This window comes from Dermacentor variabilis, chromosome 9 (genome assembly GCF_050947875.1).
Source record: "Dermacentor variabilis isolate Ectoservices chromosome 9, ASM5094787v1, whole genome shotgun sequence".
Classification (NCBI taxonomy): Eukaryota; Metazoa; Arthropoda; class Arachnida; order Ixodida; family Ixodidae; genus Dermacentor; species Dermacentor variabilis.
The window spans coordinates 129,965,841-129,981,168 of record NC_134576.1 but is presented as its reverse complement, the minus strand read 5'-3'; the positions used below and the strand labels follow the sequence as shown (position 1 = coordinate 129,981,168).

General features: G+C 46.5%; 1 protein-coding gene across 1 annotated transcript in view; it reads right to left on the bottom strand.

The window, feature by feature from the left end:
* Window positions 1-1,499, bottom strand: part of LOC142558544 (uncharacterized) — a 42,960-nt gene extending 41,461 nt beyond the window's left edge. The window contains exon 1 of the mRNA XM_075670677.1: window positions 1,169-1,499. The gene's annotated coding sequence lies outside the window, so the exon portion shown is untranslated. The remainder of the gene's footprint in view (window positions 1-1,168) is intronic.
* Between the last annotated feature and the right edge of the window lie 13,829 nt (window positions 1,500-15,328).

Sequence of the window (15,328 nt, the reverse complement as noted above, 5' to 3'; positions counted from 1 at the left end):
TTATTTTTTACGCGAACGATTTAAAAATGACGCCGTGCAGTAGAGAAACGTGTATTCACTTGGGAGTCCCGCATAGAGACTCAATGGGCCTTCGTGCTTGAGCACGCTTTATATATATATATATATATATATATATATATATATATATATATATATTTGAAGCGTTGCTTTAGGTGCGAGTATCATTCTCTGACAGTGCCGGACTGCTTGGTACTGCTGCTAACTCAGCTGAAAAAAAAATATTCTGCAGAAACTTCACTGGAGTTGTCGAAGCATTCGGAAGCATTCTGCCACTTGCTCACTGACCATCGCGTAACCCTAACTGACCACCACTTGAGCTTTGCTAAACCAGTACCGACCATCAGTTCAATACACTACGCACTTGGAAAGTTCGGGGTACGAGTCCTATATACTTAGGAGGTCGAGGGCTCCACATCCTACGTACATGGAGGGTCGAGGGTTCGAGCCCTAACACACTTGGTGAGTTGTGCGTTCTGGTGCCGTTATTTTTCTATATGCAAGTATGTGTGCCCTATGTATTTACTAGGGAGCCCTGTCTATTCCTATGGGAAATGCGTTAAGTTACGGACAGATCTGCCGGGGAAGTAGCCTAAGAATGACTAAGCATTAAAAGCGAACGCCTCAGGCAGCGATCGGCAGCATAGCGAGAGCGCCGCGCAAAGCTTCTTTATTTTTTTTTATTTATTTTTTTTATTTTTTTGCGTGGCAGGAACACCGACGCGTTTCCCCTTAAGACGCCACTAACCCCTTTGCTTCATTTTTTTTTTTCAGTTTCCCTCTCTCCTAGTGAAAGACAAGCTGCAGTCTAGCTAACCTCTCGAAAGCAGTAGCTGCATAGTCAAATCTACCGCCAGTGTGTATCAGGGCCATCTAAAGGTCTCGCCGCTACAAAGACTCATGAGATCGGCGATGCTCACCCTCCCGGGACTGCGAGGAAGCCCGAGTAAGCCGTCGTTGCAGGACACTGAACACTTTCCCCCTAAAGCGCCTGCAGTAGCTGCACTAACGCACGAATAGCCGCAGTTATACTACGCAGACAAGCGTCCACACGTTCAAGCGACGGGGAGCATCGCGGGAAGGACAAGCAAAAAACAAAAGCCCATACACACTGATGACAGACAAACCAGCGCAATGCAAAAACACTTACCGATTTCGTCTATTCTCCCATGCGATCTCTCGGGCAGCGGTCTCATCAATCGCATCGAATGTTTGCCGAACTGAGGACTGTGTAGCGATCACAGTCGCAAAATCAACCCTTGCAGCTGGTTCGCACTATTCCAAACAAGTCCCGGTTCGTCACTGTCATGATCGGACACGCGAATGGTACAAAATTGGCGCGGAAACAGCCAGAAGACGCACACACATACACCACCATGATCGGACGAGGCGCGTAACGCCAATGGCACGAAAATTGGCGCTAAACATGGGCGCGGAACCAGCCAGAAAACACACACACAAATACACCGCTCATGACGCCATGTTTGAAACTCCGTCCCGCCATGCAATGCTGCAACTATATAAAGCGACACGGACAGATGACGTAAAAACATGGCCGCTGCCTCTGCACTGAATTTAGCAAGATTAGGGCATTCAGATACGGCTGCACATATTACAACAGAAACAGGCTCGTCAAGAGTAACACAATAACACAAATTTGTGGACAGAGTGCCCTCTTGGAAGCGATGTTGCCGCATTGAACGCAATCATTCTTTGTTGCCATCGCGGTGGTAGAACTTCAGACAATTGCGTATTTCATTTGTCTACACAGCTCCGCGGCACTGGAGCGGCTGTGTGAGGCTTTTCCGTGCTGGGTTTCCGCGCTGGCATGGATTGGCGCGTTGGGCCAACGGTGTTGTTGTACAATATGGCGAAATATGGCGTTTTGCAGACGATTGCTCGTAGCGTTTCTGAGTACACAAATAATAATGGGAGAAACTTGCCAAGCAGATGAATGATTGCATTTTGCTTGCTCCAATTTCGCACCTTCGCTGAAGATATTGTTTGCTAGAAATGCTCAGTCAATATATCCTCCGTTGCGGCAACAATCATTAAGTTCTTTGGGCGCTTGATAGGCAACGACGCATTGCGCCGGCTGGTTTTAATATGAGGAAAACGTTGGTACATCGGTCTGCCATTGAGCTCGCTCCATGAATACACCAAACCAAATTCGCCCTTAGTAAACACGGCAAAAGGGCCTTCCAGGTTCATGCCATATAAACCCAATTAGCAATGGTGCTGTTTTTTCTCGTCTCATGAACAAGCCGGAAGTGCCAGAGTAGCGTTATTTTGTCCCGAAACAAACTAAACGTTTGTCAAAAGCGGTCCGCAATCCTTGAAATGTGTGAATCAAAAGAAACGTCAACAAAAACACTTGCGGTGGCATATGTGTCGGATTATCTGATAATTTACAATGTTACATGGAAACAAATCGCGTGTAGCGATTATGTGGTAGAACAACGAGGTAGCTTTCAGCAGGACGCATGTAGGGCCTGTGAAAAACGCTAATTGTATAATATTTGTTCAGTCGGTGATTGTACTTCCGGCAAGAGTCGTCGTTATTCTAGCAGAATGTTGTTTTCCCGCGAGCTAGTTCCGATATATGCGGCTCTGCCGGCTCAATGAGTAATCTTCCCTCAGGCGATATTTATGAGTGAGCCGCCGCACACGTGCTTATCAAGCGGATCAACCATGTGTGTACGCAGCAACTTATCCTGCGCTTTGCTGACGTGTAAATTGCAAAATTCCACTCACTATATCGGAGGTCTCCGTGGAGTCTCACTTAAAGATACCTTAGAATTCTGTAGGTTACAATATAGAGGTTACATGCCGGCAGCAGATTGAAGTAACAAATAAACAGCTCCCGTCGCACTAAGTTTTATCACTGTAACTCTTCAGATGAGCATTTTAATGAAAACATCAAAAGGGCGGACGATGCAACCGTTATTTTATTCGTTACTCATGTTTATAGCTTAACGTATAGGTTACAGAAATTAGAGTGTAGAAGCACAAACAAATGCTGCGCCGATATCAGCGCAGCCGGCGTACAATGAGCGCCAGCTAGCGTTCAAAACGCGAAACCGGAAACCGAGGCTTTCACACCAGCTGCTTGGAGCACTACAGTCTATTCGGCCGCTCTTGTTGAATGTTTTTCTCTATGCTTGCCTTTTCAGATGGAGGAGTCACTGTTATAGGCGCTGTACCCCAACGAGAATTCAGATCTCGAAAACCCGTGATAACGCTAATATACTGACACGTCATGCTGACACAATGGACTTCTTTCGATTATGGTGTTCAGGACTGTCCGCAAACCACCTGCGGCTTCCGGTTTGACTAGGTCTGACGGAAGAGCGCGTCACAGTCATGTGATCCAGCTGTTCGGGATTGTCCGAGGTTTCGTTCGAAAACACCGTGACCGGAAGTCACTCCACTGGCTGCCGTCGTCTGCTCTTAGCTACTCGTTGGTAGCCCCATACCCAGCGAATTCATTAGCATGGTCTCCGAAAGGGTGCAGTCTCGGAGGCCAAGTCACCGACACAACCATAAAGCTTGCATATTGTGGAATCACAGCCCGATCGCATAGAACGCGTTCGCAAAGCGCAGCTTACGTCGCGCTCTCGCTCTTTGTGCCCTTTAACTGCTGTATTTAAGCTAGCTCATTGCCTGCGAAATTTAAGTGGAATTGCCAAGCGGACATAAGCAAAGTCGCGGTCGTGCCACGTTGCTGTTTCTTCACGCAGAAAGCACCCGCCGATATCGTCAAAGCTCGTGACACCGTCTACTAAAGGCCCGACGTGTATCTAGGACAGAGCACATGTATACCACCTGCTAATACTGCGCGTCAAAACACAAACGCTCGAACTTGGCAACAGAAGGGATCAACATGCGTGTCAACAGCAATTGACGAAGCTCCGATTGATAACACCCCAGCTATACCGGCGTGAAACAGTCACGTGCAATATGATATGCTTCCTCGCACACCAGTTTCACTCACCTGGAAAGTGAAATCTACCTGTTTACTATACGCATACAGGACAATGAGCATAGCATATTTCCCGAAAGACATCAAAGAAAGCAAGCATGCGCGCCCGATCACTCTGCTTCTCTCTTGGAGAACACAAAGACTAAAGCCGCAGCAGGGAGACCGCTCGCGAAAAACAAGCATGGTGCATGGCACCCAAAGCACGGATGTAACAGAAACAATAGCCGAGTGCACAATCTTTGCCGTCTGGAACGCACAAAGTGCGCAGAATTGCACGGCATCATTTGCAATATGGGCGTCAAACGCCGCGCGCATCTTTTTAAGGCAGCCGTCGTCTGCTAACTGCTTGCGCTGGTCCGAGCAGAAATCTGTTGACAGCTCGCAGTGCTCGCGGACAGCCCACGACTTCCGGTCCGCGCCAAACGAACGCAAATCCGGCAGCTCTCCAACTGGGGAGCGGCGCTTTCGAGGAAATCGAATGCGAGACAGCAGTCAGTCCCAAGCAGCTAGGTCCGGGACTGTCAGAGAAGGATAATAGCCTAAGCACCGACTATAGTATTAGTAAAAGCGCGCCTTAGCTTGAAGGCCCATTGATTCTCTTTGCGAGACTCCTAATGTGGCAATACACGTTTCGCTATTGTACGGTGTCATATTTAAATCGTTCGCGTAAAAAAGAAGTGCGCAGGAGTTAGAGCGTTAACCAGGCTTGTGCCTGTACCCTGTTCCTTTATATTTTTCAAGGATGTACAAAACGCAAGCTATTTTTGGCAGCGAATTTTGATCGACGAAAAACGTGCGAACAAAAGTTTTCCGGGGCCGCCTGCGTTCACCGCATTCACCGGTGTTGCGTCTCACCTGCGTAGCCAGCGTCTTGGCGGGAAGCCTTTCGCAGTTGGCTTTGCCGAGAAAAAATATTTCTCGTGTGCGTTCAAAAAAAAATAAAACGAAAGAAAATTTTTCGCGTTTTTAAATAGAAGAGACTTGCCTGTATATTAGTTAGTTGCTTGCATATAGTTTCGTGCATTTTTCGACAAAAATAATTTATAAAATTGACATATTAAAAACAACGAAGGTTCTCAATCAGCGTGTGTCTATGTTTGGGTGTAAAACTGATAACAAATTGCGCATTTTTAAACCTCGCCAGTAAGGACGTCTCTGGCGTTGTGTGCTGCAGAAGAAAGGTTGATCACGATTTCTCGTGTTGCGGTCGCCTGTGCCGTCAGTGTCACGAGTGCATCGATAAACTTCCCTTTGTAGTTTGATCAATGTGTTGGTTATGATCGCACGCCAAATTGTGCCAGCGTAATAAATGGCATCGAAATATATTCCGTTCTCATTGCTTGAGTTTTGTTGACGTCGAGTGGGTATAGCAGTGAACTTCAATAGACTGAAATGATTGCATCGCCTTGTATTTATACTGAAGAGTTCTGAGAATTGCGTGTATAACAGCAAGTACAACGACTTAGCGTCACGTGATTCACACTGCGCATGCCCGTATAAGCGGCGCTGCGTTGGCTTTGCGTACGTAGCGTTGTGTATACAGAGGAACATGGCCGCACCCGACGAAGGAAGAGCCTCCCCTTTCGGATCTGTCGACCAGTCGTGATCTTGCAATCTGTTTTGGCGAATTTGCTCCCAATAGACGCTTGTGTTTTTTTCAGACGTGCGTCACTATGCTTCGGCTGCAGCAAAGTATCGTTGGCAAATGGGCGCCGTTTCTCAGATACATTCTCAATTTATCGGCACTTCAGGCCTCGTGTGTTGTGTGGCAAGAGCGGACCAGCCCCAGTCATTTCGTGCAACACCGAAGTAAGGAAATAAAGAAACTAGTTAGTCTTGGGGTTCGGACACGCAGCTCTCCCCACACTGGCGTCTAACGTGGGGCTCCCGCAGCAATGCTCGGGTATAGACCATGAACGTGCGGAACGACTTGAAACACCCGGTGCACTGCAGTACTCGGAACGTTGTGGGTGCAGCTGAAGCAGTTTACAGCCGTCAGCTGCATCATGCAGAACCAACGGCCATGCTCGAGAGACTTCGAGTCGTGGCCAGCGACATCAGCAAGGGCACCAGCAGGGAACCAACCACTTATACATTGCTTCGTCGTCGGTGCCACACCTCACCATCTGCTCACCATCTGCTCCCCGCAGAGCCTCGCCGTCTGCTTCTCCGTACAGCAACGCCACGTCGACTGAGATGTCATCAGTCGCGTACCACCAATGTGACGTGTCTTCACCGAAGTTCACCCTATAGACCGAAGACGACAATAGGCATAAATAGTCATACGATCGGCTCAGTTCATATACCTGAATTCGAAAACCGACACGTTTTCGTTCTTTATAGGCGGCTGTACTGTAGGCTTGTTCATGGCCTTCTGTATTTGCCGGTGCATTCACCTCGCCATGCACGATCCCTGATCTCAGAGGCTGTATAGACTACGAACGTTTGTTTGTGCTTTGTATTTCGTACAGATGGCTCCGCAACTGAAATTTTTATCAGGGTGCTTTCACACGCACGCCTGTATATGAAGGCTCCGTAAATTTGATTATTTTCAACATCATTTGGGGAAATGCGGGATATGCTCGGGGCCAGCGTGGTCAGTGCTTGTGCAAAATATTGATGCAGCATTCCATTAGGTTGAGATTAGGGTGTACCTTTCGTGTACTTGCATTTTGTGAAGTTGTGAATCTATGTGGCGCCACAACCGCTGGCGTCATCGTTTCGCTCGGCTCCGCTATTCTGAAAGACTCAGGCCGCGCTCTGCTGAGTACCATAGCGCTGTCGTTAGGCTTCATGATAACTCTAACGAAACGTAGTAAAGCTCCCTAGTATTGTATGCGTGGCTAACTGCCAATAACTTCTTCCGGCACTGCAAACGGCGGGATGGTCTATCAATTAGTGCTTTTCACAGGCCCCATACGTGTTCTAGCTATGCAACGCTACCTCCTTGTTCAAGCGCATAATATTCGTTCGCTACACGCGATTTCATGGTTGCATGTAGCCTTTCAAATTACCAGATAATCCGACACATGTCATCGCAAGTGTTCTTGCTGATGTTTGTTTGTATTCACGCCCATCTGCGATACATTAGTCGTGCAGGTAGAGACACCTCTTCTTTCTGCCTCTCTCACTTTCTGTATTCACACATTCACGTAGTTTGGACCGCTTTTGACGTACGTTTAGTTTATTTCGTGACAAAATAACGCTCCTCTGGCACTTCTGGCTTGTTCATGAGACGAGAAGAAAACAGCACCATTACTAATTTGGTTTATATGGTAGGAATCTGGAAGTCCCCTTTGCCGTGTTTACTAAGGGTGATTTTGATAGGGTGCATTCAAGGAGCGAGCTCGATGGCAGGCTGACGTACCAACGTTTTCCTCATGTGAAAACCAGCCGGCGCAATGCTTCGTTGCCAAGAAAGCTGCCAAAGAAATTAATGATTGTTGCCGTAACGGAGGATATGTTGATTATTTTTAGCAAACAATCTCTGCAGCCAAGGTACGAAACTGGAGCAATCAAAATACAATCATTGATCCGCTTGCCAAGTTTCTTCCATTATTATTTGTGTACTCAGAAACGCTACGAGTAGTCGTCTGCAACACGCCATATTTCGCCATCTTGTACAACAACACGGCTGGCCCAACGCGCCAATCCATGCCAGCGCGGAAACCCAGCACAAAAAAGATGCACACAGCCGCTCCAGTGCCGCGGAGCCGTGTAGACAGATGAAATACCCATTTGTCTGAAGTTCTACCACCGCGATAGCAATAAAGAATGATTGTGTTCAGTGTAGCAACATCGCTTCCAGGAGCGCACTCTGTCCACAAATTTGTGCTTTTATGTTACTCTCGACGACCCTGTTTCTGTTGGAATATGTGCAGCCGGATCTGTATGTCCTAAGCCTGCTAAATTCAATGCAGAGGCAGCGGCCATGTTTTTATGTCATCTCTCCGCGTCCCTTTATATATATGCTGCATTGCATGACGGGACGGAGTTGCAGAGATGGCGTCATATGGTGGCGTCATGAGCGATGTATTTGTGTTTTTTCTGGGTGGTTTCGCGCCAATTTTGCACCATGGCGTTACGCGCCGCGTCCGATCATGGCAGTGACGAACCGGGACTTGTTTGGAATAGGGTGAGGCCGCTGTAAGGATTCAGTTTTGCGACTGTGATCGCTACACAGTCCTCAGTTCGGCAAACGTACGATGCGATTGCTGCGACGATGCGATGCCCGGGATCGCGTGGGAGAGTAGACGAAACTGGTAAGTGTTTTTTGCGTTGTGCTGGTTTGTCTGCCCTCAGTGTGCATGGGCTTTTGTTTTTTGTTCGTCCTTCCCGCGTTGTTCCCCGTCACTTGAATGTGTGGACGCGTGTCAGCGCAGTATAACTGCTGGTGTTCTTGCGTGAGTGCAGTATACTACGCGCGCTTTAGTGGGAAAGCGTTCAATGTCCTGCAACGACGGCTTACTCGGGGCTTCCTCGCAGTCTCGGGACGGTGAGCATCGCTGCTCTCATAAGTCTTTGTAGCAACGAGGCCTTTAGATGGCCCTGATACATACTGACAGTAGATTTCGACTATGCGGCTACTGCTTTCGAGAAGAGAGGTTAGCTAGACTGCAGCTTGTCTTGCACTAGGAGAGAGGGAAGTGGGAAAAAAGACGAAGCAAAGGGATGATAAGCGATCTGCGCGGAGACACGTAGGTCTTCCCGCTCAAAAAAAAAGGTGCTTTACATGATTTTACTCTCGCGCAGCGCGCACGCGTTGCTGCCGATCGCTGCCTGTGGCGGTCGCTTTTAATGCGTAATCATTCTTGGGCTCCTTGCTTAGCAAATCTGTCCGTAACTTAACGCCTTTCCCACAGGAATACATAGGGCTCCCTAGTAAATACATAGAACACACATAGTGGTATGTAGTGAATAACGACTCCAGCGCACAAGTTATCAAGTGCGTCGGGGCTCGAACCCTCGACCTCCTAAGTACGTAGGGTGTCGAACACCGAACCTTGCAAGCATGTAGGGTGTCGAACCTTCGACCTCCGAAGTAAATAAGGAGTAGAACACCGAACCTTGCTAGCATATAGGGTATTGAACTCTCGACCCCCGAAGCATATAGGACTGGAATCCCGAACTGTGTATTGAACCGATGGTCAGTATATTAAGCAAAGCTCAAGTGACGGTCAGTTGTGGCCAAGCGATGGTCAGTAGTACACAACGGACATGAGGATGTGGCACAATGCTTTCGAATACTTAGACAACTCCAGCGAAGTTTCTGCAGAAATTTTTATAGTCGAGTTTGTACGGGTGCGCGTTATTTTGCGAAATCGCAACACGCGGACTTTTTATTATCGGCGTTTATTTTTTATTGCAAAACAATAACTTTTGTGTGGAGATAGTAGGTAAATTTATGACCAATTAAAACGTCACATATTAGGATGGGCATACTACCGTACCCAAAAGAATATGTTAAATTGAGCGGTTACTTCAGCTATTTATAGAGATGTCTTTATTTTGATTGCACTATATTTTTTATGGCTAACCTAGAGCCTCAATCACAACGTCATGATCTCAAAATGTTGGAATTGGGCCAACACCGTGAATCCTGCCAGTTGCGTCTGATTTCTTCTCACCACAAATTTTATTTATTTATTTATTTATTTATTTATTTATTTATTTATTACTTACAATACCTCAAAGGCCCCAACGAAGGGGTTTTACATGAGAGGTGGGCTATTTTCAAATGTGTTAAATGTTATACAATTTTTAGGTCGCTGTCTTGAAGTCGGTGCTACTGGAGAGGAGCACAACGTCAGAGGGAAGGTCATTCCAATCTTGCGATGTTTTGTCAAAAAACGAAGAAATGTGCGCAGTGGTTCGAACAGATGGCGGGTAAACGCTTTTTCGTGATTGGTGCGATTTGAATGACGATGGGCTGGCTTGACGGCAGTACAGGGTGAGGAGTGATAAAGGTTGAAGAATGGGCACAGACGGTGCGATTCTGCGGCGTGATGAAAGACTTCCAAGGCTTGCACGAGATTTTAGTTCGGCGACACAAGAATGATATGAACATTTTGAGAAAAAGAATGAATCGGGCTGCACGGTTCTGCACGGATTCTAGCATTTCATTAAGGTTACCTTGGTGAGAATCCCAAACAGCGCATGCGTATTCAAGTTTCGGTCTGATTAGTCTCTGATAGGCGAGAAGTCGGACAGAAGTATACGTAAGTTTTAATTATGGGACTGAAAGAAAAACGCGTGTGAGTGGAATACCAATTCGAGCAAATTACATGGTATCTTCAAAGTTTTCATGAAATGCATTGACAAGGGAAGTCTCTTCTTTAGTCCCACAATTTAAACATCTGCATAACAATCTGAGGCGAGAATGAATCAGTCAACTGGCAGGCAGGAAAATATCGGGCCAATTCGAGATGCAAAATATCATGAAGTGGGGCATTGTAAGTTTTCTAGGTTGGCTATGAAAGTAGAGTGCAATAAAAAAAATTTAAAAAAAAAACCATGAGCCATTCCACTCTGTGAAAGTGGATAAGCAGCGAAGCTGTTTAGGCCACGACACATGGGCGACAAGGAATTTTTGAACAAAAGTACGAACTCATTTACCATGATTTCTGAATACATTCGCGTGGACGACGGGACCGCCTCCCCGAGGAGCCGGAAGAGACTATACACGCGTGACGTTTAGTGACGTTTCGACGGGACCGCCCCTACGGGAGAGCGGAAGGAAAGTGTACACGCAAGCGCTTGGAACACCGACAAAGAGAGGGCAGTGCAAACGTATAAATGGCCGATGTGTGTCAAAGTGAAGTATCCGTTCTTATCAGGTTAATATATACGGTGAGCCTCGCGTGAACCCATCGCCACAGGTTTTAGTGGGAAAGAATAAAAAATAAATAAAACATATGCGGTTGACTTCATTTCACATTCCTTTTTTTTTCCGGTGCTCGCGCCAACTAACGGCTGTTGCGAATATCAGCGCGTCGCATTTCCTGTTGCCAGTTTTCGCCGAGTGTCCGCTCTTGTTGAATTTCCAGCAGAACTTTTTGTTGGGCTAGTTGGTGCATGTTACTGAAGTACTATAGCGCCAAACAGACGACACAAGAAGAGACACGGAAACGCTCGTCCGTGTCTCTTCTTGTGTCGTCTGTTTGGCGCTACAGTACTTCAGTAACTTGTTGAATTTCTTTCCGTAGGACAAGGTTCGTGGAAGAATCGGGGTTTTTCTCTCGGTCAGGGGCGGATGACACCTCGGACGCACTCGTATTTTCGTAGTAATGGTGCCGCCTAAGAAATTCGGTAGCTAGAGGAAACGTAACGTCTTTTTTTTTTAAAAGAACTGCTTCGCTGATGTCAGATAGAAACACGCACGGCATGGGACGTCCAGTACATCGGAAGCGCACAGCAGCAAGAACTATATACGGAGAACATGTGCTGGAGAAGACGATTCCGAAACTATGCTCATATCCTATTATGAATTTGCAGAAACCATCGATGGTGATTGCCAATGTAAGTGAATAGCACGAGAGAAAGAACGAGCGAGCAAGCGAGTGAATGAGCAAAAAAAAAACGAGAGGGAACATGGGAACAGAGCCAGCAACCAGCACATCTTCAGGGGCAGTGTAGACGACTATACGTATACGCCGACTGAATTGATATGTGCTGTGCAGTGTTAAGCAATGTCGTGTGGTGACGTAGTCTAGCACACATGTTTACTTTCGTCATTACTTGGACATAGTTAAAATAAACTTTTTTCTAAACGGTTCCCGTGAAACGGAAGTCTGTGGTAGACCTCGAGAAAAACCGCTTCCGAGGTATAGAAAAAAAAATGATGTCGAATGTTCTACGGAAAGAATACAAACGATTAAATATGTCGTTTGTTTTATGCCTGAACAGTTCTACATGACATAGCCTATATCTTTTTGTGCATGTGTTTCTTATAAATAGGTTTAGACATTTTGTACCTTTCTTTTGTACGAGTTTATATAAGAGCCGATTGTATTACTACTTTGTTATCGTAGGGTGAGCGCACTGTCAAGCCGCCTAAACAGCAGCTTGTTAATTATTCTTTTTCTCTCAGCTTATAGTTGTGTACTTTGAGAGCACAGGTAAACTATTTGCATTTGCACATCGGGAAGTGACAGCAAGGAGATCAAGTTCTAGCTCGAGTCATAGCGCGTGCAACGCGCTTGACAAACTTTTTTGGGGGCCAGTGTGCAAAAACGTGAAATCCGGCTGCTGGCCTTGTCCCAGTGAGAAACAGTATTTCAAGCCGGACCTCGCTGCAGCGCAATGAAGTTTGAGGCTATTTCAAGCAAGTAGAAATAAAAAAGAAATGTACAGTTGCCTAGAGGACCAGCGGAATGGCAAAAATGCCTGACACGTACCTGTCCCCCGAAAGCCCAAATTCACCGGGTAGGGTGGAAGAGGCGCTTCGAAAAGTCAAAAAGGTGGTGGTGATAATGATGATGATAATAATGATGATGATGATTGCTACTACTACTACTACGACGACGACGACGACGATGGTTTGATGAGCTCTGGGCTTGGGTTGCGGGCCATACGTGGGTGTTAAATCCATTTTTTATCCGACATGGGTTACAGGTGAACAACTGGAGGTTTCCCAGAATATGATTCTGCGTGCTCTTGTCGGTTTTCATCTACTTTTCCACCCTATTTCAAAGGCCACAATACCCAATGATATCACGGAACTCTTCGTCCCAATGAAACTTTTGTTGTCTTGTAGTGCTGGTGCATAAGAACGTTGGTTAGACTTCTTTGTTCTTTACTTTTTCCTCTTTCTTTTCTGCGTGCAGTTATGAAGTGTGTCGCTTCCGATTCCAAGAAACTTTTTGTCGCTTGACCCTGTCATTCGTTAATGCATATGAGCTCGTTTCCTGTATTTGAGTCCACCCGTATTTTTAAACAACAGAAGCTATGTCGTGGAAATGCATATTCCACGTTTCGTGCTTATCTGGGCAAACACAAATTTATATTATATGGTCAGCTGCTTCGCAGCATGGGGAATCCTTTTAAGTGCACTACAACATATCGCTGTTCTTTTTTTTTTTTTTGTACATCATATGTGTTATTTTCTCTGTAGAATGCTGTGGAATGCGTCGCCTGCGATTCCAGGTAACAAGTGGGCGTGCTACATAGGCACTCGTTTATGCAAATAAGTTCGTCTAGTGCATTGCTCTATAATCAAAGAAGTGCTCTTGCTTGTTTCAAAAGGGAAAAAACAATAAACAAACAATCGCCATACGTTTGCTTATACCACGTTTCGTGTTCATCGGGGCAAAACCGACCTTGTAAGGTATGGTCAGCCGCTCCAACAACATGAAGCGCGTGATTTTGAACTATACGGCAGGCCACTGTTTCCTTCTGCCAGGCGGCTAAATTTAGCGGGCAGTTACAGCATTCTATTGGGAGGACGTGCCGTATGTAGCGGGACACGTCTACAGATCAGGGCTGCTATTATGAAAGCCGTCAAAATTCCGCCACATTGTCCAGTTATGTAATGGTGGCGCTCTGGGCCAATCAGAAACGCCGCAGCAGCCCCACGGGCCAATCGCAGCTAACAGCATGGCGTGTCCGACAATATGGCGGAATTTGATTGTGTCCAGAATAGCAACCCTGAACGCATTAACCAACGGCTTCACATTTAATACGTCGCCTTATATCTAGCAGGAAGTGGTCTTAGCTGCCCTCACGCGAATAGAAAACTAACTAACTAACTAACTAACTAACTAACTAACTAACTAACTAACTAACTAACTAACTAACTAACTAACTAACTAACTAACTAACTAACTAACTAACTAACTAAATAAATAAATAAATCGCTGTTATCTTTTTTGTACATCAAATGTGTTATTTTCTCTGTGCAATGCTGTGGAATGCGTCGCCTGCGATTCCAGTTACAAGAAGTTATAGAGGCACTTAAGTCCCCTTACGTGCATTGAATGCGAAAGCATTCTGACTCTTCTGAGCGATACTTTTCACTTGGCCACGTGCGCGAATTGGGCAAAGTCAATTTTGAGGGTGGGCCACCCAAATTTTGGGAATTGGCCAGGTCGCGGCTTTGAACGTGGGTCAATTCAATTTTCGAATCGGGAAAGTCAATGTTTTGGGTATGGGCCACGGCGTCCCTTTGACGCCGTGGCCGTTCACAGTGGGATTTCGCGGTGCGGGCCCCAGCAGGTCCAGCACCTGAAACGTGACGTCATCACTTGGTCACGTGGGTTTTCTTGCCATCGGGTGTTAACCCCCGCACGCTCGCCGGATTTTCCGCTTCGTGGGACACTTGAGGCTTTCGCATTAGTGACTGGGACTATACAGGATCAGCATTCGCTGTCATCTGACTTACGCAGAGCTGGCGTCTCATCCTTTGTCACTGACGATGATGTCGGCGTCCGCGACGGCTCGGATGGCTCTGCGGGATGTCCACATGTCACGCGATCAACCGAATGCATGAAATGGCTATCTTAACCGCAGGACTGAGCGTAAGCGAAAATTTTCAAAGGAATTATATAGACACCAGCCTTTGACTGAGCAACTCGCCGATTTGTTGGTCGAAAGCACTAGCCTGCGCGCAGAGCTTCCCAAATTTCGTTAATGTCGTACCATTCTCATATTCCATGTCCCTCCTCCTCCCCCCCGAAAATACACCTGCAGGACGAAGGCCTCTCCCAGCGATATCCACTCGCCGCTTTGTTTCGTCCGACGATTTGAGCCCACGCCTAAGTTCTCCAACTTCATCACATTGGTTAAAAAAAAAAATCGCAGACAGGAAACGCAGTCCTCTATTGCGTTTCCTCTCCCTTGGCTCCCGTTCTGTTTCTCGGCCTAAGATATCACCGGTTGGCTATCTTTTCTGTATGTGCACTACACGAATTCTTGCCTACCTCACTTCATCCTCGTCATCTGAGCTACACCCCATCTCACAGGTCGTTTGCAGGAATCAGCAGGACTCCTCAGCCAATAGCAAGGCCGAATGACCCTCGAAATGTGTTCATCTGCGCCGCGTCGTCTGTTCACCGCCACAGAAATCCGCGATATGCAACGCGCATGTGCAAAGGCCCTTACGTGTCACGCGTCGCTGTAACATGTCGTGTACCAAGCAAAAATAAAACTAAAAATAAATAAATCAGACAGTTACGCCCGGAACTACATTCAGCAATGCAAGGATATATTATCTTTGTACGCCTAGTGCCTTCAGCAGTGCTGCAAAAGACTTATCTGATGGTGTATGGTATACCAGGTGTTATATTTTGCGGATAACAATATTTGTTTCATGGTTTGACTTGAGCTGGATTA